The following is a 25338-nucleotide window of genomic DNA, read 5'->3' on the forward strand; positions in this document are numbered from 1 at the left end:
ATGCTTAAATGAGGAGGGAAAAATACCGGAAGTGAGGGAAAGGTTGAATATTTTTGTTAGGTGAGAGGTGACAGCCGGGGAAAGGGACTGGAGGAAATGTGACGGAATGGGGTCACTGGTGCAAGTGGTCGGGCGAGAAGATGCAAGGAGCCTGCTTACTTCTTCTTCTGTAACTGGTTCAAAGTCAGAGAGTGAACTAGATGCAGTGGGGGAGGGAGGACAGTGCATGGTATGAAGAGATTGGGAGATGATTTCCTGTCGAATATGGTCAATTTTTTCTTTGAAGTAATTGGCCAGATTGTCAGCACGGAGATCCGTGGTTGGGGCCTGCGCTCTTGGGTTGAGTAGGGACTGGAACGTGTCAAAGAGATGTTTAGGGTTATTGGACAGGGAGGTGATGAGGGTGTTGAAGTAGGTTTGTTTGGAGAGGTGAAGGGCAGAATTGTATGTCTTTAGCATGAACTTATAATGGATGAAATCTTCGGGTAGATTAGATTTTCTTCAGTTGTGTGGTTGGTGATTTCTCCATGGTCTTCTTGCTTCTTTTGGTCACATGCTTCCACTCATCTGCTTTTGGAGGTTCTCTGACACTTTTTTCACCTTCTGTGACCAGTAGAGATGCTTATGTTCTGTCTAGGAAGACTTCATTCTCTTTGATGAGTTTCAAAGTTGCTATTCTTTCTTCCAGACCCCACACCTTTTCTTCTAAAAGGGCCACTAGTCTACACTTCTGACAGGTTAAATTGGATTCTTCTTCTGGTCGATCTGTGAACATGTAGCACATGCTGCAGCTCACCATGTAGTTTGTCACATCTGCCATGTTGCTCCTAGATACTGCTGACATGCTGTGTGCTTTCCTTCTTGTGTAATCTACTCAGCCAAGCTTTCTTGCAATAATGTCCTACAGGCAAAAATTCCCTGGTTTGGTGATGCTTTCCAAGCAGCTGGTCCCGGCTGTACCCAACGATCTTCTTGCTGAGGGAGACTTCGCTTTTCCCAGAAGGCACCTGGAATATGCAAATTATCCTCCTCAAGCTTGAATCCCTGGTTTGGGGATGCTTTCCAAGCAGCTGGTCCCGGCTGTACCCAACGATCTTCTTGCTGAGGGAGACCGCTTTTCCCAGAAGGCACCTGGAATATGCAAATTATCCTCCTCAAGCTTGAATCCCTGGTTTGGTGATGCTTTCCAAGCAGCTGGTCCCGGCGGTACCCAACGATCTTCTTGCTGAGGGAGACTTTGCTTTTCCCAGAAGGCACCTGGAATATGCAAATTATCCCCCTCAAGCTTGAATCCCTGGTTTGGTGATGCTTTCCAAGCAGCTGGTCCCAGCTGTACCCAACGATCTTCTTGCTGAGGGAGACTTCGCTTTTCCCAGAAGGCACCTGGAATATGCAACTTATCCTCCTCAAGCTTGAATCCCTGGTTTGGTGATGCTTTCCAAGCAGTTGGTCCCGGCTGTACCCAACGATCTTCTTGCTGAGGGAGACTTTGCTTTTCCCAGAAGGCACCTGGAATATGCAAATTATCCTCCTCAAGCTTGAATCCCTGGTTTGGTGATGCTTTCCAAGCAGCTGGTCCCGGCTGTACCCAACGATCTTCTTGCTGAGGAAGACTTCGCTTTTCCCAGAAGGCACCTGGAATATGCAAATTATCCTCCTCAAGCTTGAATCCCTGGTTTAATTGTGAAAGATGCCCAGTTAGTTGTTCATGCATATAAATACTGGTAGGTACTGTTAGATAAAAGGGCTGTACTCATTAACCCTTATTTCCACAAGAAAAAGTTATGCAATTATGCACAATAAAGAACAATGCATATTCATTATGATGCACGGGGTCTATTAAAGGTAGATGTTTCAAGTCACCATATCCCATGCCAGACCCTCATGCTTTTCAACAAAATGCTTAGAGAAAGGGTGGCCTGTTTTCCGAAATGCATTGGTTTGAATGGTCATTACTACGTTCCGTACCTCTTTCAAGTCATGCAGACATCACCTGGTCTAACACATCACTCAGGCCCTGCTCCAGCCGCAGCAATTACCTTACTGGCACAAGGAGTAAGCAGGAACTGAGAAGCATCATCGGAACCTGCAGTAGACACAACGATTACAGTATCGAGGCGCAGCCCCGAGGCACTGTGACGGGACCCACCGCTGATCTTAGAAGATACTGAACAGAGATTTGCTGGCACTGGCCGGGGCAGCTCTCCGCTATTTCTCTTGTGCAATTGCCTGGCAGACAACAATCCAAGGAAGACATTTGATCCTTCAGTGCTGAGACTGAGCCATATTCTATACGGTAGCAGTCAGACTAATACTGTTTTTACCGTACCAACATCTACCTTTAATACACTCTGTGCAGCATAATGAATAGGCATTGTTCTTTATTGTGAAATTCAAAAAATATGGAGTCAAAACTACTGTCTACAAAATACAAAAAAGCATTTATTAAATAGCTATGTCACATAATAAAGTAAAAGTTACAAAAGTACAATTAGATACATATAACCATCACAAGGGTATCAAAAGCAAGAAGGACACAGGTAAAGAGTCCAGAAAAGCACACTGATAAAGTCCGACCAGAGGATTCAAGCTCTTAAGGCTAGTAAGCCTTATAATGAAGTATATGTAGGTCTTAAAAAAATGCTAGTCAGATAAATGAGCCCAAAACTGATCCTTACCCATAATGGTCGCAGTGTGGAAGCGGACTGCCAGCCCCTCTTCCACACTGCGACCTGGAGAAGGGAACAGAACAGATGCCGTGTCATCACACCCTCATTTAAATTTTTACTAGACCTTGCACTTAGTGCATAGACTTTATGAGTCTAGAAGTCCCACTTCCTAACAATTTTAAAAGAATGTTTATGAGACCCTCCTTTATGTCTAATACAGGGTGTATCAGAGTCCCTCTTCCTACTCATTTTTGGAAGTTCTTGCATTGTCCGCATAGGATTTGTGATTTTCAGAGTCCCTTTATAAAGTAAACAGGATGTGTCTCACTATGTCACACACCACATGTCCAGATAAGGTATTAAAATATTAAAATTACATTTACAATGAATGGTGAAAAAAACATTCAAAGCAATGAGAAAATGGAAAAATGCAGCAAAGAGGCTACATGTAAACACAAACTAAGGGGTGAAGGAATATTATTTTTTCTCTTTTTTAAATTGCCTTATATACAAGAACGAATGTTTTTACTTGTAAAACACATTTTATTTTCGTAATGCAAATGCTGAACCAGCAAATCACAATGGCGCTAGTCATAATGTGCCTGAAGCCAAAGCAGCAGGCAATCCGACAGGTGTGGTGTGTAAAACTGCCTTAAAACCGAGAAATAAATGAACAGTAAAAGTTAGATTGCTGCGCTGAGAGGCACTTACAGGTGCACGTGTGGTCCTGTAAAGGGTGGTCGGACTTGCGTGGTAGTTTCCTGCCCAATGTCCACTTGTATCAGATGCGGGAGCGTCCTCCCAAAGCTGCAACACCCCGTGATAACTCTGGTGTTCACAGCGGTTAGCCTCACCCGATAGCGCCGCTTTCGGAGTAGCATGGTGAGCGGGGGGCGTGACTGAACGGTGACGTCACCTGTCCGTTAATGACGGACGTGTGTAGGGGCCAATCCCCCTGTACATTTTATTTTCGGTTTTGGATGTTTTGTTGTCACTCCTTAAAAGTGGCGTAATACTCCGACAACATTGATCCCAAAAGGGACCTGAGAGTCAGAGATGCATCCAGCCATCTTCCCCATGCTGTTCTCATTCCAATTTAGCGCCGTTTTCATCCATTTCAGAAATTTTCCTGCCCCCTCAGTCTTCCTGGAAACGTCTGCTGAGCATGCGACCTGTTGACTCAAATATTTTAGTGCTCGCTCATCGCTAATAATGACTGCTATCTGTGTGGGATTTTAGATGTTTAAAGGGACACTGTCACCTGAATTTGGAGGGAACAATCTTCAGCCATGGAGGCGGGGTTTTTCGGTGTTTGAGTCACCATTTCCTTACCCGCTGGCTGCATGCTGGCTGCAATATTGGATAGAAGTTCATTCTTTGTCCTCCGTAGTACATGCCTGCACAGTGCAATCTTGCCTTGCGCTGGCGTGTACTATGGAGGACAGAGAATGAACTTCAATCCAATATTGCAGCCATCATGCAGCCAGCGGGTAAGGAAAGGGTGAATCAAAAACCCCGCCTCCATGGCTGAAGATTGTTCCCTCCAAATTCAGGTGACAGTGTCCCTTTAAAAGGGTTGTCCACTACTAGGACAACCCCTTCTTATTCCTCATGATTGGTCTATTTAACCCTTTAAGAACCAGGGTTATTTCTGTTTTTGAGTTTCCATTTTTTGTTCCCCTGATCCACACAGCCATAGCTTTTATATTTTTCCGTCAATATGTCCATGTGAGGACTTGTTTTTTGTAGGACAAGTTGTACTTTTGAAAGGCACCATTTATTTTACCATACCATGTAAGCGAAAATGGGAAAAAAAAATGCAAATGCTGTGAAATTGCAAGAAAAGTGCAATTCCACAACAGTTTATTTTAGTTTTTTTTTTTACCATGTTTACTAAATGCTAAAACTGACCTGACATTATGATTCTCCAGGTCATTACAAGCTCACAGACACTAAACTTCTTTATTTAAGTGGTGAAAAAAAATTCCAAAGTTTGTAAAAAAAAAAAAAAAAAAGTTGCCATTTTCCGAGACCCATAGCGTCTCAATTTTTCGGGACCTGGGGCTGGATGAGAGCTTATTTTTTGCGTACCGGTCTGACGTTTTTGTTGTTACCATTTTGGTGTAGATACGATCTTTTGATTGCAATTTTGCATTTTATTGCAATGTTGCACCGACCAAAAAAACATAATTCTGGCGTTTCAATTTTTTTTCTCGCTACACAGTTTACTGATTGGATAAATTATTTTTATATATTGATAGAGCAGGCGATTCTGAACGCGGTGATCCCAAATATGTGTATATTTGTTTTTTTTATTTTTTTGAATGGGGGGAGAAGGGGTGATATAACTTTTATATTTTTTTATTTTTTTATATTTTTAAAACATTTTTTTTAACTATCTACTTGCTTCAATAGTCCCCATGGGAGACTAGAAGCTGCACTTGTGTGATTGCTTCTGCTACATAGAGCAGGGCTACAAAATACTTTCCACATTCTGAACATGAAAAAGGCTTCTCCCTTGTGTGGAGTCTCTGGTGTCTAACAAGATCGGATTTCTTCACAAAACGTTTTCCACATTATGAACAGGAAAAAGGCTTCTGCCCTGTGTGGGTTCTCTGGTGTCTAACAAGATCTGATTTCATCACAAAACATTTTCCACATTCTGAACAGGAAAAAGGCTTCTCCCCTGCGTGGCGTCTCTGGTGTCTAACAAGATCTGATTTCATCACAAAACATTTTCCACATTCTGAACAGGAAAAAGGCTTCTGCCCTGTGTGGGTTCTCTGGTGTCTAACAAGGAGATATTTCTCTGCAAAACATTTTCCACATTCTGAACAAAAAAAAGGCTTCTCCCCTGTGTGGAGTCTCTGGTGTCTAACAAGATCTGATTTTGTCACAAAACATTTTCCACATTCTGAACAGAAAAAAGGCTTCTCCCCTGTGTGGGTTTTCTGGTGGCTATCAAGATGCGTTTTCCGGATAAAACATTTCCCACATTTTGAACATGAAAAAGGCTTCTCCCCTGTGTGGAGTTTCTGGTGTATAACAAGAACTGATTTTGTCACAAAACATTTTCCACATTCTGAACAGAAAAAAGGCTTCTCCCCTGTGTGGAGTTTCTGGTGTGTAACAAGATGTGATTTTGTCACAAAACATTTTCCACATTCTGAACAGAAAAAAGGCTTCTCCCCTGTGTGGAGTTTCTGGTGTCTAACAAGATGTGATTTCGTCACAAAAGATTTTCCACATTCTAAACATGAAAAAGGCTTATCCCCTGTGTGGTTTCTCTGGTGGCTATCAAGATTCACTTTGTGGATAAAGCATTTCCCACATTCCGAACAGGAAAAAGGCTTTTCTCCTGTGTGGATTCTTTGGTGTCGATCAAGATGATGTTTCCAATTAAAACATTTCCCACATTCTGAACATGAAAAGGACTTCCTTGCTTTAGGAGCTGTTTGTTTTTTAATGCCTCTTTTGGGTTTTTGATTTTCCTTAGTAGTCGGTATTGAATCAGATGACAGATCTTTGCTGTGAAGGGATGATACTCCAGATATACTAATGGCATTCACTTCAATTGTATCCTGTGAGATCTCAAGATCATCTGATTTTAAAATTGAAGATGTCAGCTGTCCCTCTGATCTCCAGGTACAGTCATCTGTCAAGAATAAAACCAATTATTTTTCAATAAAATATCCTTGAACTTTATATTTTTGAACATTTCTCCTAAAACTGTCTATAAAAATGGTAAGTTGATGTATATACTCAAGTATAAGTAGAGGTTTTCAGCATATTTTTTGTGCTGAAATCCCCCCCCTCAGCTTATACTCGAGTGAGGTGTCCAGAACATGGAGGGGGAGAGGCAGCGGCAGAGCAGCGGGTCACAGAGGTAGGACCCGGCTGCTGCAGGTAACTGCGGTGCCCGCTGCTAAAAAGAAATTAATATTCATTTCTCTGTAAAAGCTCGCGCAGTGTCAGCTGCAGCAGCCGGTCCTGCAGCTGCCGGGAGGTCACGTGTGCCGCTACTTAACAGAGATGAATATTCATTCTGAATATTAATTTCTCTTAAGTAGTGGCACACATGACCGCCTGGCGGTTGACGCTGTGTGCGCTACTTAATACTCACTGCCCCACACACACAGTTCAGGCGTTGGGAGCGGTGAGTATTCCGGAAGTCGTGCTCTGCTTGTGAGCAGCGCATGACTTCCCTGCCATGCAATGCTTACAAGCATAAAGCAGCTGCTGGCATCGAGACAAGACGCTGCGAGGGAGCGAAGGAAGGTAAGTGTAATGGTTTATTTTTTTATGTTTTTTGATGGAGGCCAATCATACAAGGATAGGGATGGGGCCGTGCATACAAGGATAGGGATGAAGCCCATGCATACAAGGATAGGGGTAGAGCCATGCATACAAGGATAGGAATGGGGCCGTGCATACAAGGATAGGGATGGGGCCGTGCATACATGGATAGGGATGGGGCTGTGCATACAAGGATAGGGATGGGGCCGTGCATACAAGGATAATGATGGGGCCCATGCATACAAAGATAGGGGTGGAGCCATGCATACATGGATAGGGATGGGGCCGTGCATACAAGGATAGGGATGGGGCCGTGTATACAAGGATAGGGATGGGGCCGTGCATTCAAGGATAGGGATGGGGCCGTGCATACAAGGATAGGGATGGGACTATGCATACAAGGATAGCGATGGGGGCCAATCATACCAGGATAGGGATAAGGAGCCTTGCATACAAGGATAGGAATGAGGAGCCACGCATACAAGGATAGGGATGAGGGGACAATGCATACCCGGCTTATACTCGAGTCAATAAGTTTCCCACTTTTTTTAGGTAAAATTAGGTGACTCACCTTATATACGGATCGGCTTATGCTCGAGTATATACGGTATGTAAAAATAGCTTTATTGATTTATTCTCATTTGCACAAGGAAAGACTAGAAGCAATGGGATAAAACTGAATTGGAGGAGACACAGATTGGATATTCGAAAAAATCCTTTTGACAGTGAGGGTGATCAATGAGTGAAACAGTCTGCCACGAGAGGTGGCGAGTTCTTCTTCATTGGAAATGTTCAAATAGCATTATGACTTTTATAAACCAATCCATCTACCTTATATACTCGAGTATAAGCCGAGATTTTCAGCCCAAATTTTTGGGCTGAAAGTGCCCCTCTCGGCTTATACTCGAGTCACGGTGGGCGGTAGGGTCGGCGGGTGAGGGGGAGAGGGCGCTGAGGCATACTTACCTAGTCCTGGCGCTCCTGACGCTGCCCCTGCCTGTCACACTGTCTCTGGGTGCCGCAGCTCTTCCTGTCAGCGGTCACGTGGGACCGTTCATTAGAGAACTGAATATGGACTCCACTCCCATAGGGGTGGAGCCACATATTCATTCCTCTGATCAGTGCCAGTGACCACTGACAGGAAGAGCTGCGGCACCCGAAGACAGTGTGACAGGCAGGGGCAGCGTCAGGAGCGCCGGGACTAGGTGAGTATTTTATATTCACCTGTCCGCGTTCCACACGCCGGGCGTCGCTCCATTTTCCCGGCGCCGCTCTGTCTTCCGGCATCTCTGCGCTCTGACTGTGCAGGTCAGAGGGCGCGATGACGCATATAGTGTGCGCGCCGCCCTCTGCCTGATCAGTCAGTGCGGAGAGACGCCGGGACCGGACGCCGGGAGCTGCAAGCAAGAGAGGTGAGTATGGCTTTTTTTTTTAATTATTGCAGCAGCAGCAGCAATGGCACAGCTTTATAAGGAGCATATATGGGGCAATAATGAACGGTGCAGAGCACTATATGGCACAGCTATGGGGCAAGAATGAACGGTGCAGAGCACTATATGGCACAGCTATGGGGCAAGAATGAACGGTGCAGAGCACTATATAGCACAGCTATGGGGCAAAAATGAACGGTGCAGAGCACTATATGGAGCATCTATGGGGTAAAAATGAACGGTGCAGAGCAATATATGGCAGAGCTATGGGGCAAGAATGAACGGTGCAGAGCACTATATGGCAGAGCTATGGGGCAAGAATGAACGGTGCAGAGCACTATATGGCACAGCTAGGGTGCAAGAATGAACGGTGCAGAGCACTATATGGCACAGCTATGGAGCAAGAATGAACGGTGCAGAGCACTATATGGCACAGCTATGGGACAATATTGAACGGTGCAGAGCACTATATGGCAGAGCTATGGGGCAAGAATGAACGGTGCAGAGCACTATATGGCACAGCTAGGGGGCAAGAATGAACGGTGCAGAGCACTATATGGCACAGCTAGGGGGCAAGAATGAACGGTGCAGAGCACTATATGGCAGAGCTATGGGGCAAGAATGAACGGTGCAGAGCACTATATGGCAAAGCTATGGGGCAAGAATGAATGGTGCAGAGCACTATATGGCACAGCTAGGGGGCAAGAATGAACGGTGCAGAGCACTATATGGCACAGCTATGGGGCAATAATGAACGGTGCAGAGCACTATATGGCACACCTTTCTATGGTACATCTATGGGGCAATAATGAACGGTGCAAGCACTATATGGCACAGCTATGGGGCCATAATGAACGGTATGGAGCATCTATTTTTATTTTTGAAATTCATCGGTAGCTGCTGCATTTTCCACCCTAGGCTTATACTCGAGTCAATACGTTTTCCCAGTTTTTTGTGGCAAAATTAGGGGGGTTGGCTTATACTCGGGTCGGCTTATACTCGAGTATATACGGTATATCCATTTTCACAAAGTCAAATCTTCCCATCGCTTCTGAGCCTTTCAGTTTGCCCAAATCAAAATTAGGACCCATGTAGTTGTCATTATTATTGTGAGAAGAACCCACTTAATTTACGGTGTGTGTCTCTTGGAGCACAATATGGGCACTATGTGGTGAGTAATAAAATGGTATATTCGCAGTTTTCACTCTCCAACATCCACTGCGTGCTAATTTTTGGAAAGTTGCTGTGGAGTCAAAATAGTCACTACTATAGATTAATTCACTGAAGGTTAATGTAGCACCCCAGGTAACCGGTTGCTACAGTGATGTTGCTTTTCCTTCGAGGAAGGTAATGTCATGATCAGAGGCAAGGGAGTTCTCTTCACCAGGTAAGGCACCCACATGCAACACATTCTGATTCCAGGGGAGCGTCCCCCAGCTATACGTATCCTGACCTGGAGAAGGAGTTAGGTTAGTTGGAGAGGAACAATGAAGTGGACGGACGTCTAGGAGAGACGCAGAGAGATGTGACAGCCACGAGGGAGCTGCAGCCTCTGGGAAAGGAGAAAGAACCTGGAGGGTTGATGTGGAGTACCTGGAGAGGAAAGGACCAAAGGGTATGAACAGGGCTCAGAGGGGAACTGTGACCGGGCACCCTCAGAGCCATAGCGCAGGAACCAGGTACCGGGAGCCCGAGGCTTTTGTGGAACTCTAGGACACAGAGCAGAACCGGAGGGCCAGGAACTGTATATAATTGGCCCACACCTTACCTGAGACGCAGCAGCACCTAAGGAGCTCGGGGCATGATAGAGTCCCTGTAAAACAGCTCAAACTGCCCGTCGTGCAGGTACCTGTCCCAGGACAGGGGGAAAGTGGAGAACCCTGTAGGAAATTTCAGGCAGCAAGGACTTCATCTTTAACAGGCGCTAGAGGAAAGGCTCATGGACCTCACCTGGAGAAGGGGACCCTCCATTGCCTCTGAGCTGGCCGGACCATACCACCACCTGTGCCTGGTGCCCTGGACTGTGGCCAGCCAACTGCAGTAAACCAGGCAAAGACTTACAACTTATGTCCTATTTTATTCACCAGCACATAACATCCACGCCTTACATCTTAGAACCCTGCTTCACCTGTGGGAAGAGTAACATCAGTGCTGCCAACACATCCCCCAGAGGACACCTTTAATGCAGCGTCGGTCCCACTATTGACCGAACTCCACAGGTGGCATCACAACTGACTTTAGACACTTTTCCCTTAAAAGACCGTTCCCCTTTAACGTTGAGGCCCAGGGCCACGGACCGGATCGCAGCCACCGTGACATTCCCCCTCGAGACCGGACCCGATACAGAGTACCCCACTGCCCTGGGGGTGACTCAATCATTTCCAAAATTGAGTCACTTTATGAGGTTTTAAACTGCTCTGGTTTCCTGCATTTTGTCATATTAAGGCTTGTGAAAATGGCGTGTACCATCTCGCCTGGGATCCACATCTGCCACCTCTACTTCTGTCACCAGGCATGGCCTCATTCATTCTGCAGGCAGCACTGGGGATGGAGGAGATATCGGAACCAGAAGCTCTGTATGGTGCAGGCTCTGTTCAGGCACTTAGATTAGGGTTGCTGTGAACTGTAGTACTGTCACGCTGTAAGCGGCGATAAAGGGGCAGGACGGCATACTGGGACCCGCACCTGGCCCTACCACTTTAATGGGGCCCTGGCTTTCCCTTATCTCGGGGGTACCTATGATGGTTAGGAGGCCCGAGCCGCCAGCGTGTCCCTGTCTCCTGTGCAGGCTTTATCAGTGGCCCCCTCTCCCCCAAAGGAGGTGGACTGCACCAGTGTAATAATACAACAAATAACAGGGTATACAGACAAGGTAACTAAAAGTCTCAAACTCACCAAATGCTCACACAACCACAGAGGAAACACAGAGATGGGAAGAGAAGGAATAAACTTAGGAAGGAAAACAGGTTTAACATGCAACAAAAACAGCAGACACCAATCTCTGTAAATAAACCTCCAACACCAACACTACGCTCCTTCAACCTCCAAGCCAGGCAGTAGATCTGATCACTGACAATAGCTTGAAGTCAGGACTGGGTCTATATAGAGGAGCAGATCACAAAATCCACTTCAGCTGAGAGAGACCCAGCTCTCAGCAATAAGGTTAACTCCTGCACTGCTGGCACACACGTCAGAACACAGGTGAAGAGCTTCTGTTCACTGTGTGTGAACGAGGCCCAGAGCGCTGCGGTTCTCTGGAACCTCTATGTCGCGGTAGCCCCGTGACAAGTACCATCCAGTTAGGCATTATGGGTGTGTGTGCTGTCCATCTGGAGTAATCTGCTTCCTGCTTTCGCCAATTGGAAAGCACCCCACCCTACTAAAGCTCAAAGCAAATTGCAGGAAGATGCCAGATACAGCCTTGTTCTCCTCTGGATCAGTCTTCTCTGTGCTAAGCTGCTGTGACCCCTTAATCTTGCTTCTTATGATTTTGTATTTTCTCTGCCCTCGTGGATCTGACCCAACTACTTGACTATTCGTCATCCCACCTCACTCCACAGAACAGCAGGTAACATCATGGCCCAAGCCTAGGGATCTTTGTGTAAGAACAGATCCATGTAAAGAATGTTGAGCAAGGCAATCCTTGGGATCTGCAAAGCTGAGTAGATAGTGCCAAGCCTGATTGTGGTAGCCACATTTTGAGCTGCCAGGTAACCAATACATTGTGTCTAGAATCTATTCCAACAAGATATGCATTCAAATAGCTAAATGGTGCTCCTTCCCTTCTTAACCCTGCCATGTGCCCAGACAGTAGTGTACAACCGTATACAGCGTATTGTTGGATTCAAGAGAGGTTGGAAAATAATTTGTGAGGTCCATTTGTTTCCTATTATCCTTTGTGAAGAATTCTAAAGTTATCACCGCAAAAAACGAAAAGTCAGATGTGAAAAATGGGAGTATGTTGGGCAGTAACCACTGTAGTCAAAAACTGTGACTAAGGACAATAACATCTATCAAAATGTTCAAACTCAACAGTCTTCATCAGTAAAATATGAGTAGTCGTATCAACTCTCTGGAGTAATTAGAGTATGGTGCTCGGTGGCTCTTGGCAATCTAAACTATCATAAGGGCCAATATTCTCTATCAGATGAGATTCAAGAAAAAAATATTAGACATTTAAAGAGAACTTTTTATGATACTGCAGAGCTGGGGCATCTTCAATTTAGATCTCGCACATTTGGAAGAGGTAATGGAGACTTTAAAAAAAAAAAAAGATACCAGGGAGTTCCAAACTTACAAACTCACCTAACTGAGGCAGGCTAAACCTACCACAATCAAAGTATCAACCAGAATGAACATGTAAAAAAAAAAACATAGAACAAAAAATATGTTACATCTCCCCCAAAAAAGTATGTACGAGGGGAGAACTCCAACATTAAACTGGAGTTGCACTCGTTTATGGTGGACCATTGGAGCTACTGAGTCCTGACCAGAAGAGTAGAGAAAGTATTAGTGCCCCCATTTCAGGAGAGATTGTGCAGTAATCTGAATTCCTTATGATTGAAAACATAATGTAATTTATGATATGGAGTGAATCTATGAAACCAGGACTCGAGTCATGCCAACACATCTCCTGCAGGCATGCTATTCCACCCGGTTTGCATTTAGTTGGACCATCATTTATTTTTCAACAGGACAATGACCCCAAACACACCTCCAGGCTGTGTAAAGACTATTTGACCAAGAAGGAGAGTGATGGGGTGCTACGCCAGATGACCTGGCCTCCACAATCACCAGACCTGAACCCAATCAAGAAGGTTTGGGGTGAGCTGAACCGCAGAGTGAAGGCAAAAGGGCCAACAAGTGCTAAGCATCTCTGGGAACTCCTTCAAGTTTGTTGGAAGACCATTTCCGGTGACTACCTCTTGAAGCTCATCAAGAGAATGCCAAGAGTGTTCAAAGCAGTCATCAAAGCAAAAGGTGGCTACTTTGAAGAACCTAGAATATAAGACATTTTCAGTTGTTTCACTTTGTTTTTGTTAAGTATATAATTCCACATGTGTTAATTCATAGTTTTGATGCCTTCAGTGTGAATTTACAATTTTCATAGTCATGAAAATACAGAAAAATCTTTAAATGAGAAGGTGTGTCCAAACTTTTGGTCTGTACTGTATATATATTTATATGTAAATATACTCAATGGGTACTGTTTATAGGATTAGGGCTAGAATAGGATACAGGATAGGCTAGAAGTGTAGTGGGGCTAGAATAGATGGGGGCACAGTAGTGATAGATGATATCATAGAATAGAGCAGGAGATAGGCAGCACAGGGGTTAACTAAAGGGGAGGTACAGCAAGGAGCAGGGAAGTATAATCAGGATACTTCCTGATTAGAGACAGACACCCGGGCAGCCGTGCCAAGGGCAGGATGCATGCAGTGTATGAGACAGCTACAGGTCCTGGGGGTAAAGCTGCAGATGGCAATAAGGGGCCCCAGGCTGGAGAATAGAACAGTCAGGCATCAGCTCAATAGGATCATCCTCAGGGCGGTTCTGGGGTCTACGACTGGGGCTGGAGTTAGTAAGATGGAACTCCTGGCACCTTTGCAAGATGGAATCGGACAAGAGGCTGACAGGGAGCTGGTGATGCAGGTAGTACGGAAGGGGCACAGATTGTCCACAAAAATTGCATGGATTGCCGGGAGAGAAGAAGGAAAGGTTATAGAGGAAATTGAGTCTGCCCAGAAGGCAGGGAACGTGCAAGATATGATGCTTTGTGTGAAATGTGCTGCAAAAGTGATGGGTGCCTATGTTATCAGTAAAGTCGAACTGTTTGAAAAGGACTGTGACACTGCAGTGTTTTAAGGAACCTGGAATCCTGAAGCTGGAGTGAAAGAAACCGAGGGAACTGAAATGAGTACTCTGCTGCACACATCACACACACAAACACACACACACACCAGAAAGGACTTTGTATTTCATCTGCGGGGTGCCAGCGTGTGGAAACACTACAGTTCGTTGCCACGACTACCACCCTGGCCGCCTTACACTTGCAGGTTGTAAGCGCTATACAAAAGAGTTTTCACAATTTCACAAAGCCATTTAAACATTTTCGGATGGAGGAGAATGTTATGCTCTACCCGCAAAATGAGGATCACATGATGCCACGTCCGAACTACACCACTGATAAAGCAGCCACAGCCGGTGACTGAGAAGAATCTGTGACTTCTCTGTAGTTAGTGGTCACTACTCACCTGGGTAGTCATATGTAGGAGTCTCCTCTTTACACCACTCATCCCCCCTCACATATGTCTCTGTAGTATTAATATGGGTCAGATCTTCACCCTGAAATAAATATTATAAAAGTCACAGACAGATGGATAAAGTCACATCTATGATCAGCTCTAATCCTGCCATCTCCACCGTTCTCATGAAACCAGTATAAAAATAAAATACTGGTGGATAAAACAAGACTAAGTACAAGACCTTCACAGCCGTCTACACATCATAGGAGAGATCTCAGGACACCTTCTCTCCATCTACCTGATGATCCTGAGGAACATTGGGATCTTCTTGTTTACAGTCCTGTGGAAGAAGAGGACGGGGACATCTCTCTGGTGTTGTCCTCTTACTGGATAGATCTGGAGGAAATACACACAGGGACTGAATTCATTCCTTACATACAGATAATACAGATAATTATAGGCTGTGTGTATTTAATCCTATTACCTGGTGATGCGAGGGGCTGGGGAACCTCCATCATGATGTCCTCATACAGATTATTGTGTAATTGTAAATACTCCCACTCCTCCATGGAGAAATAGACAGCAACATCCTGACACCTTATAGGAACCTGACACATACAATGATACAGTCATCCCCCGATCCCTTCATAGCATTACTGTATAATGTTCCAGCATTCCCAGCAGTGTCACCTCTCCAGTCAGCAGCTCAATCATCTTGTAGATGAGTTCTAGGATCTTTTGGTCATTGATGTCCTCATGTATCAGTGGGTGAGGTGGAGGCATTGTGATTGGGCTCAGGGGTCTTCCGTATCCCTCAGAAACAGGGGCCTGACAGCGTTCACTAGAGGTCTTCACTACTATGTAATCCTGGTTATGGAGAGACACATTAATAAATCTCACTACAGACATTTCCAGAGTCCTCATCTCTTGAGTTCTGTTCAACAGTTTTATTGCCATAAATAAGAATTATGTAATGTGACGCTATCAAAATCTCTCACCTCTCCAGTAAGACGGAAGAGGATCTCTAGGGTGAGGTGTAATATCCTCTCTGCCATCTTGTCCCTCTTCATATCCATTCTTGATGGGTAGTTAGGAAAAATTCTCTTAATATAGAAGATGTCTACTGAAAGGATCGGATATTGTAGGGACCTGAATAGGAAGACGATGAGACGATGAATCATTACAAAAAATTCTGTGTAATAATAAAATTACTGGAGATAACAAGGGAAACATTTCAGAAGACAGAACGTGTAGATGTTGTATTCTCTAGTCTTGTATGGACTGGAACATAAGCTGAATTACTGAGTAAGACATCTCCTCCATGCAACCAATCACTGGCTATGTTACTCACTGCTTTGGCAATTAATTTGCTGTAGGAATCACAAGTTCGTTGGGACAGACCAGAAAATACAGAGTCTGGCGGAGACCCAAGCAGCAATTACCGTATTTTTCGGACTGCAAGATGCGCTTTTTCCCAAAAAATGTTTGGGTGGAAAATGGGGGTGCGTCTTCTAGTCGGAATATACTTACAAGTAGTGTGACGGCAGCAGGAGTCGGGTGATTCTACGGCGGTCTTACACTGCAGGGAGATCACACTCCCTTCCTAGGCTGGGGCGGCAGTATTCGGCGGTGTGCAGTGGTGCGGGGCTCCGCCAACATTTTTGGAAAGCCCGAAGCACTGCTCATCCACACTGCTGCCATGCGGTAGCCCCTGATAAAATGGCCTCTGGGGAAAAAAGCCACCGGGTTGGCACATGCACACATTGAGATCTCGGGAAATGAGATCTTGGAGCCGAGATCTCAATTTGCAGCGGCATTTTCCCAGGGGCCATTTTACCGAAGGCCACTGCATTGCAGTAGTGGGGGTGTGCGGGGTTCGAGGGCTTTCACAAAATGACAGCGTAGCCCCCGCAACCCTGAGCACCGACAAACCTGCCTCATCAGCCTGGGATGGGATTTCCCAGAGGCTACTGCTTCACAGCAATGGATGTGCGGGTGCTCCGGGCTTTCAGAAAATGTTGGAGGAGCCACCGCACCACAAGAATCACAGAACCTACCACATCAGTCTACGATAGGAGTCATATGCTGGACCACCGAACACCCCCCTGTGACCACCCTCCACCAGCGTTACTGATTTCCCACGGTAAGCTGATTTCCGTCTGCATGACGGACCACCATTTGACACATTTTTTTCCCCCCATTTTCCTTCTGTAAATCTGGGGTGGGTCTTATGGTCCGGTGCATCTTATAGTCTGAAAAATATGTTTTTTTTTTAATTATTTTACAACATTGTTTTTTCTCTGACATCTACTAATAAAACCAATAAAGTTTAGGCCACAGACAACAAATAGTTTGTTCCTCGGAGTCGGCAGCTGAATACGTTTCTCATAGGCTCATCTTCCATAACGCTAATTCTCATTCATTTACAGACCCTGAAATCGGCATTAACAATACTGCAGGAGATATTCATTACACGTGACAGGAGAAATAACTACTTCATGATGAGGACGACATCTTCATCTTTTACTACGGCTCTAGGAACATATTTTTCCAGAGTCCATCACTGACTACATCACCACCAGCCATCTATATGAATGTTTCCAGTCTTCCCTGCACTGTAATCTTTTATCACGTGAGATCTCATGCCTGATTTACACACATAAGTTTCAGGCTTTTATAAAAAATAAAAAAAATTGAAATGACCATATTTTTTGGATTATAAGACACACTGGACCATAAGACGCACCCAGGTTTTAAATTTTATATATACAGCTCTGGCAAAAATTACGAGACCACTGCAAAATTTTCAGTTTCTCTGATTTTTCTCTTTATAGGTATGTTTTTGAGTAAAATGTACACTGTTTAATTTTATAAAGTACTGACAACAGGTCTCCAAAATTTAAAGCTAAAAATGTTGTATTTATTTTCAGCAAATGAGAAATTGACAAAATAATAAAAAGAAACAGTGCTTTCAGACCTCAAATAATGCAAAGAAAACAAATTCTTATTCATGTAGAAACAACAATACTAATATTTTAACTTAGGATGAGTTCAGAAATGAATATTTGGTGGAATAACCATGATTTTTAATCACAGGTTTCATGCGTCTTGGCATGCTTTCCACCAGTCTTTCCCACTGCTTTTGGGTGACCGTATACCACTCCTGGAACAAAAATTTAAGCAGTTCTTTGTTTGATGGCTTGTGACTATCCATCTTCCTCTTGGTTACATTCAAGAGGTTTTCAAGGGGGCTCAGGTCTGGAGATTGGGCTAGCCATGACAGGGTCTTGATGTGGTGCTCCTTCATCCACACATTGATTGACCTAGCTGTATGGCATGGGGCATTCTCCTGCTGGAAAAACCAGCCCCCAGAGTAAGGGAGCATTGCCTGAGCAGAAGGAAGAAAGTGGATAACCTTGTATGCAGCTTGATTCATACTTCCTTCGCAAAGATTAACCTGCCCAATTCCAGCCTTGCTGAAGCATCCCCAGATCATCACCGATCCTCCACCAAATGTCACAGTGGGTGCAAGACGATGTGGCTTGTACGCCTCTCCAGGTCTCCGTCTAACTATTAGACGACCAGGTGTTGAGCAAAGCTGAAAATTAGACACATCAGAGGATTACCTTACTCCAGTCCTCTATGGTCCAATCCTTAGGGTCTTTGGCAAACTTCAGCCTGGCTCTCCTTTGCTTCTCATTGATGAAAGGCTTTTTTTCTAGCTTTACATGACTTGAGGCCTGCCTCTAGGAGTCTTATGAAATGTTCTTGCCGCACACTTCACCCCAGCTGCTATTTGCCATTCCTTTTGTAGGTCACATGATGTCATCCTGGGGTTGCTGAGTGACATTCGAATAAGAGGACAGTCATCCCGGGCAGTGGAGAGTCGCTTTCACCCTCTGTCGGTCTGTAGCTTTGTTGTCCCCAATGTCTGCTGCTTGACTTTGTTGTAATGGACTACAGTCTGGAAAGCCAGAATTGAGCCCATCTTTTCCTCACTCAGGACTTTTCTTTTCAACTTCTTTGACATGGTTACAAATTATTTTTTCATTCAAATTACCGTACTTTTGGACTATTTCTAGCACTTGTTTGGTCATCCAGCTTGTCCTATTGCAAGAGGATTGTGAAGACCACAACAGTGTTTTTTTATACTTTCCCTCGCTAAATAAGATTTGGTTCAGGTGATCACCAAATCAGAAGCACATTAAGGAGAATGAGGTGTACTTTGGTTGGAAATGAACTGACCCTGGAATGGAATGGCTGTCAGACATGTAGAGATGGTGATTTTTAGAAAACTGTGCAGTGGTCTCTTGATTTTTGCCAGAGTTGTATATGTTCTAATCCTGATATAAGTGGCTCCATTCAGGTATATATAACATCTATCATGGTATGTATGTCTTCATTCAGTTATATATGGCCACCAATCCAGGTATACGTGCCCCCCACTGAGTATACATGGCCCCTTATCCTGGTGTATATGGCCCCCACCCCCATCCTGGTTTACATGGTTAACCATACTGGTATATATGGCTGGCCCCATCCAGGTATACATGGCACCCCTGCCTGGTATACATGGCACCCCATCCTGGTTTACATGGCCACCATCCCCATCCTAGTATACATGGCCCCCCATCTCCATCATAGTATACATGGCCCCTATCCCCAACCTCATATACAGTACATGGCTACTATCCCCATTTTGGTAAACATGACTCCCATCATTATCATAATATAGATGCCACCCAATCCTGGTAAACATGGCCCTATCACGCTGCTCACATAAAAAAATAAACGATTTTACGCACCTTCCCTCTGCTCAGCGCCATGTTTGATTCAATCAGCTGATTTCAGAGTGCAAGCAGCGCACAACGTGTAAGTAGTCTCCACACGCCAAGGTTAGCTTCCAGAATATTCACTGCTCCCCACGCCCATATTTTTGGGCGTGGTGAGCAGTGAATATTCATTTTCTTTAATAGTGGGTGGGCGATCATGTGTGCCCGCTATTAAAGAGAATGAATATTCACTGCTCCACAGGCCCAGTGAGAGGGATTGTGGGTGAGAGGGACTATGGGCGAGGGGAGCAGTGAATATTCATGTTCTTTAACAGTGGGCAAACGTGTTAGCCGCAGCTGCTGGCTCATGCCTACTGTAACCTGCTCCTCTGTCTCTGTCACTTCCCCCCTGCCCATAGCCACTATAAAGTACATCTGGGCTATAAGACGCACCCTTTTCTCTAAAATTTTGGAGGGAAAAAGTGCGTCTTATTGTCCAAAAAATATGGTACTTGACACCAAAGTCTCCATATACAGTGTTTTATGGGGTTTATTTCTGGCCTTAGGCTTTCCTACATTACAAGAAAGACACCAGAAAAAATGCAAATATTAAAATGTTTAAAAAAAGAATAGACACCAACAATTCTTGGAAGAAGAAGAAAAAACATAAAAAAGCAGAAGACACATTCTATCATTTTTAACATGCTAAACATTTGTTTTTAAGTAAACTCTTTTGGACCCCAGAACATAGATGTACACCGCAGGGACAGAACAGGTGCGGCTGCAACAAAAACCCTGGCAGTTTAGGGGTGGATGACTGTATGAAAATAGTCGTGCGTTCAGGCTTCCACTAAGTGCGCCTAGTGGATCCTGTGCCTCAGGCAGGTATTGTCAACCCACAGGATATTAACCTAAATGAGACCCGACTGAGGTCTCATTTAGCGGTAACCTTGATGAAGGACGCTACTCCTTCGAAACGCATCGGATACCCTCTTGGCCTCAGCACTGCTCATCACACGCCAGGCTTTCCCACGGCCACTCTTCCCCCGCTCGTATCCACGGACGTGACCAGCCGGGGCTCTCCCTGGCTCTACGCAGCTTCTTTGCATTCCTGCTGTGCCGCAGCTGCCACTAATCCGCCTTCCTGCCATCTGAACACCAGGACCGCCACCACGGATCTTTATGGGCAGCAACATATAAAGCAGAACCACATCCACAACTCATTTGGATCCTGTTGAGTCCTCAGCCGGCCCTACCGGTGTATGTGGTTTACACAATTTACATGTGTGCATATATACGCCACACACCCATACCCTGTAGTGTGCAGAGCACCTTAGTCGGGTCACATTTAAGTTAATATCCTGTGGGTTGACAATACCTGCGCGAGGCACAGGATCCACTAGGCGCACATAGTGGAAGCCTGAATGCACGACTATTTTCATATAGTCATCCACCTAGAATATAAGACATAATTTCAGTTATTGCACACTTTTTTGTTAAGTATATAATTCCACATGTGTTTATTCATAGTTTTGATGCCTTCAGTGTGAATGTACAATTTTCATAGTAATGAAAATACAGAAAAATCTTTAAATGAGAAGGTGTGTCCAAACTTTTGGTCTGTACTGTAGATGTCCATCTGTAGCCACGCGCCCCGACGCGCATTTCGCAATGTCTTCCTTGGGGGGGCTGGGATTTAATTAGAAACACCTGAAAAACTAATTATCACATGTGTTTAACCCCTTCATGACCCAGCCTATTTTGACCTTAATGACCTGGCCGTTTTTTGCAATTCTGACCAGTGTCCCTTTATGAGGTAATAACTTAGGAACGCTTCAACGGATCCTAGCGATTATGAAATTGTTTTTTTCATGACATATTGGGCTTCATGTTAGTGGTAAATTTAGGTCGATAACTTTTGCGTTTATTTGTGAAAAAAAAATGGAAATTTGGCTAAAATTTAGAAAATTTCGCAATTTTCAAATTTTGAATTTTTATTATGTTAAACAAGAGAGATATGTGACAAAATAGTTAATAAATAACATTACCCACATACTACTTTACATCAGCACAATTTTGGAAACAAAAATTTTTTTTGCTAGCAAGTTATAAGGGTTAAAATTTGACCAGCGATTTCTCATTTTTACAGCAAAATTTACGCAACCATTTTTTTAGGCACCACCTCACATTTGAAGTCAGTTTGAGGAGTCTATATGGCCCCATTCTAAAAACTGCACCCCTCAAAGTGCTCAAAACTACATTCAAGAAGTTTATTAACCATTCAGGTGCTTCACAGCAGCTTTTTTGAAGTGCATTTGAACAGCAAGGTGGATTGCTGTTAAGGGGAACTAGAGAAAAAAAAAATCTATAAATCTTCAGCATAGCGAGTGTGAGCGAGCTGAGTGTGAGCTGAGCGTAAGTGTGAACGGCGGTAAGTGGGACTTGTGATTCAGTAACTTTGGATTCAGGGAGTTTCCAAGGTTGGAATTGCTGTCTGTTTTTTATTAATACTTTGTATTTATTTATTTTTTTATTATTTAACTTTTCTGTCTGGTGCAATCCCCATTAGGAAATGTGCTCCACTATTGTTAATGCCATCCAGTGCACATCTTGCCACATGTATGCAATCCTTGAGCAGCCGATCGAGGGTGCATACTGCTGTGCGAGATGTGAGCACGTTGTGCATTTGGAAACCCAGATTCTGACTCTAAATGTGCAGCTGGCAACACTGAGATCCATAGACAATATGGAGAGGAGTCTTCTGCTCACGGAGCAGACGCTCAATGGGATAGATGAGGTGGGGGATGGTAGGATGGAGCTGCAGGATAATGAAGTAGCAAGCTGGGTGACAGTTAGGAAGCGGGGTAGAGGGAAGAGTGCCAGGGAGGCTAGTCCTGATCTGGCACACCCCAATAAGTTTGCTAAGTTGGCAGATGAGGGGGTGCCAGTACAGGGGTAGCACTGCTGCAGCCAGGCATGTCCTCTGAAAGCCGGAGGAGTGACTCCTCCAGTAAGGAGGGAAATAGGAGAGCAGGGCAGGCCAGACAGGTGCTGGTAGTGGGGGACTCAATTATTAGGGGAACAGATAGGGCAATCTGTCACAAAAATAGGGATCGTCGAATGGTGTGCTGCCTACCTGGCGCTCGAGTCTGACACATCGCTGATCGGGTGGACAGATTATTGGGAGGGGCTGGTGAGGACCCAGCGGTCATGGTGCACTTTGGCACAAATGACAAAGTTAGAGGTAGGTGGAAGTTCCTTAAAGATGATTTCAGGGAATTAGGCTGTAAGCTGAAAGCAAGGACCACCAAGGTGGTATTTTCCAAAATATTGTCTGTACCACGTGCCATGCCAGAGAGGCAACGGGAGAATAGGGAGGTTAATAAGTGGCTCAAGAATTGGTGTAGGAAGGAGGGGTTTGGGTTCCTGCAGAACTGGGCTGACTTCTCAGTTGGCTACAGGCTCTACGCTAGGGATGGGCTGCACCTCAATGGGGAAGGTGCAGCTGTGCTGGGGGAGAAAATGGCTAGAAGGTTGGAGGAGTGTTTAAACTAGGGATTGGGGGGGGAGGGTATTCAATTTATAGGAGGGGAAGATAGTGCACACAGAGACCTGGGCACAAATAAGTAAGTTGGGGGTGGCGGTGGCATGTGGGGGTGGGGTTAGAACAGTTAATAATTTAAGAAAGAATAGAGGTACAGAGAGGAACATCAAGTGCATGTATACTAATGCCAGAAGCCTCGCCAACAAAAATGGACGAATTAGAACTAATGTTGTTGGAGCATAATTATGACATGGTGGGGATATCTGAAACATGGCTGGATGAGAGCCCTGACTGGGCTGTTAATTTGCAGGGCTATAGCCTGTTCAGAAATGACCGTACAGATAAGCGAGGGGGAGGGGTGTGTCTATATGTAAAATTGTCCTTAAAACCCATCCTGCGTGATAATATAGGGGAATTTAATGAAAATGTAGAATCCCTGTGGGTGGAGATGAGGGGAGGGGGGGAAAATTATAAATTACTGATAGGGGTTTGTTATAAATCTCCAAAAATAATGGAAGCAATGGAGAATATCCTCGTATAGCAAATAGATGAAGCTGTGACTCAAGGAGAAGTCATTATTATGGGGGACTTTAACTACCCTGAAATAGATTGGGGAACAGAAACCTGCAGTTCCAGCAAAGGTAATCAGTGTCTGACAACTATGAGAGACAATTACCTTTCACAACTGGTTCAGGACCCAACAAGAAGGGGGGCACTGCTAGACCTAATATTAAGCAACAGACCAGACCGCATAGCAAATATAAGGGATGGGGGTTACTTGGGAAATAGCGATCACAAAATAATAAGTTCTCATGTATCCTTTAAAAAGATGTGTAATAGAGGGGTTACAAGGACACTAAACTTCAGGAGGGCAAATTTCCAACGGATGAGAGAGGATTTTGGTGCAATTAACTGGGACGATATCCTGAGACATAAAAATACACAAAGAAAATGGGAGACGTTTATTAGCATCCTGGATAGGACCTGTGCACAGTATATACCGTATGGGAATAAACATACTAGAAATAGGAGGAAACCAATATGGCTAAATAGAGCTGTAAGGGGCACAATAAGTGACAAAAAGAAAGCATTTAGAGAATTAAAGGAAGTAGGTAGTGAGGAGGCATTAAATAAATACAAAAAATTAAATACATTCTGTAAAAAGCAAATCAAGGCAGCAAAGATTGAGACAGAGAGACTCATTGCCAGAGAGAGTAAATATAATCCTAAAATATTCTTTAACTACATAAATAGTAAGAAACTAAAAAATGATAGTGTTGGCCCCCTTAAAAATAGTCTGGGTGAAATGGTGGATGAGGATGAGGAAAAGGCCAATATGCTAAATGACTTTTTTTCATCAGTATTTACACAAGAAAATCCCATGGCAGACAAAATGACTAGTGATAAAAATTCCCCATTAAATGTCACCTGCTTAACCCAGCAGGAAGTGCGGCGGCATCTAAAAATCACTAATATTGACAAATCTCCGGGCCCGGATGGGATACACCCTCGAGTACTGCAGGAATTAAGTACAGTCATTGATAGACCATTATTTTTAATCTTTAAAGACTCCATAATAACAGGGTCTGTACCACAGGACTGGCATATAGCAAATGTGGTGCCAATATTCAAAAAGGGGACAAAAACTGAACTCGGAAATTATAGGCCAGTAAGCTTAACCTCTACTGTGGGTAAAATCCTGGAGGGCATTCTAAGGGATGCTATACTGGAGTATCTGAAGAGGAATAACCTCATGACCCAGTATCAGCACGGGTTTACTAGGGACCGTTCATGTCAGACTAATCTGATCAGATTCTATGAAGAGGTAAGTGCCGGACTGGACCAAGGGAACCCAGTGGACGTAGTGTATATGGACTTTTCAAAAGCTTTTGATACGGTGCCACACAAAAGGTTGATACATAAAATGAGAATAATGGGGATAGGGGAAAATATGTGCAAGTGGGTTGAGAGCTGGCTCAGGGATAGGAAACAAAAGGTGGTTATTAATGGAGCACACTCGGACTGGGTCGCGGTTAGCAGTGGGGTACCACAGGGGTCAGTATTGGGCCCTCTTCTTTTTAACATATTTATTAATGACCTTGTAGAGGGCATTCAGAGTAGAATTTCAATATTTGCAGATGACACTAAACTCTGCAGGGTAATCAATACAGAGGAGGACAATTTTATATTTCAGGATGATTTATGTAAACTAGAAGCTTGGGCTGATAAATGGCAAATGAGCTTTAATGGGGATAAATGTAAGGTCATGCACTTGGGTAGAAGTAATAAGATGTATAACTATGTGCTTAATTCTATAACTCTGTGCAAAACTGTCAATGAAAAAGACCTGGGTGTATGGGTGGATGACAAACTCATATTCAG

At 44.3% G+C, this 25338-nt stretch overlaps 1 pseudogene; it reads right to left on the reverse strand.

Annotated features, from left to right (window-relative positions):
* Positions 1-4214: 4214 nt before the first annotated feature.
* The window catches only part of LOC138666459 (zinc finger protein 420-like), an 88857-nt pseudogene continuing 67733 nt past the window's right edge, over positions 4215-25338 (reverse strand).

The sequence above is a fragment of the Ranitomeya imitator genome, chromosome 2, assembly GCF_032444005.1.
Source record: "Ranitomeya imitator isolate aRanImi1 chromosome 2, aRanImi1.pri, whole genome shotgun sequence".
Classification (NCBI taxonomy): Eukaryota; Metazoa; Chordata; class Amphibia; order Anura; family Dendrobatidae; genus Ranitomeya; species Ranitomeya imitator.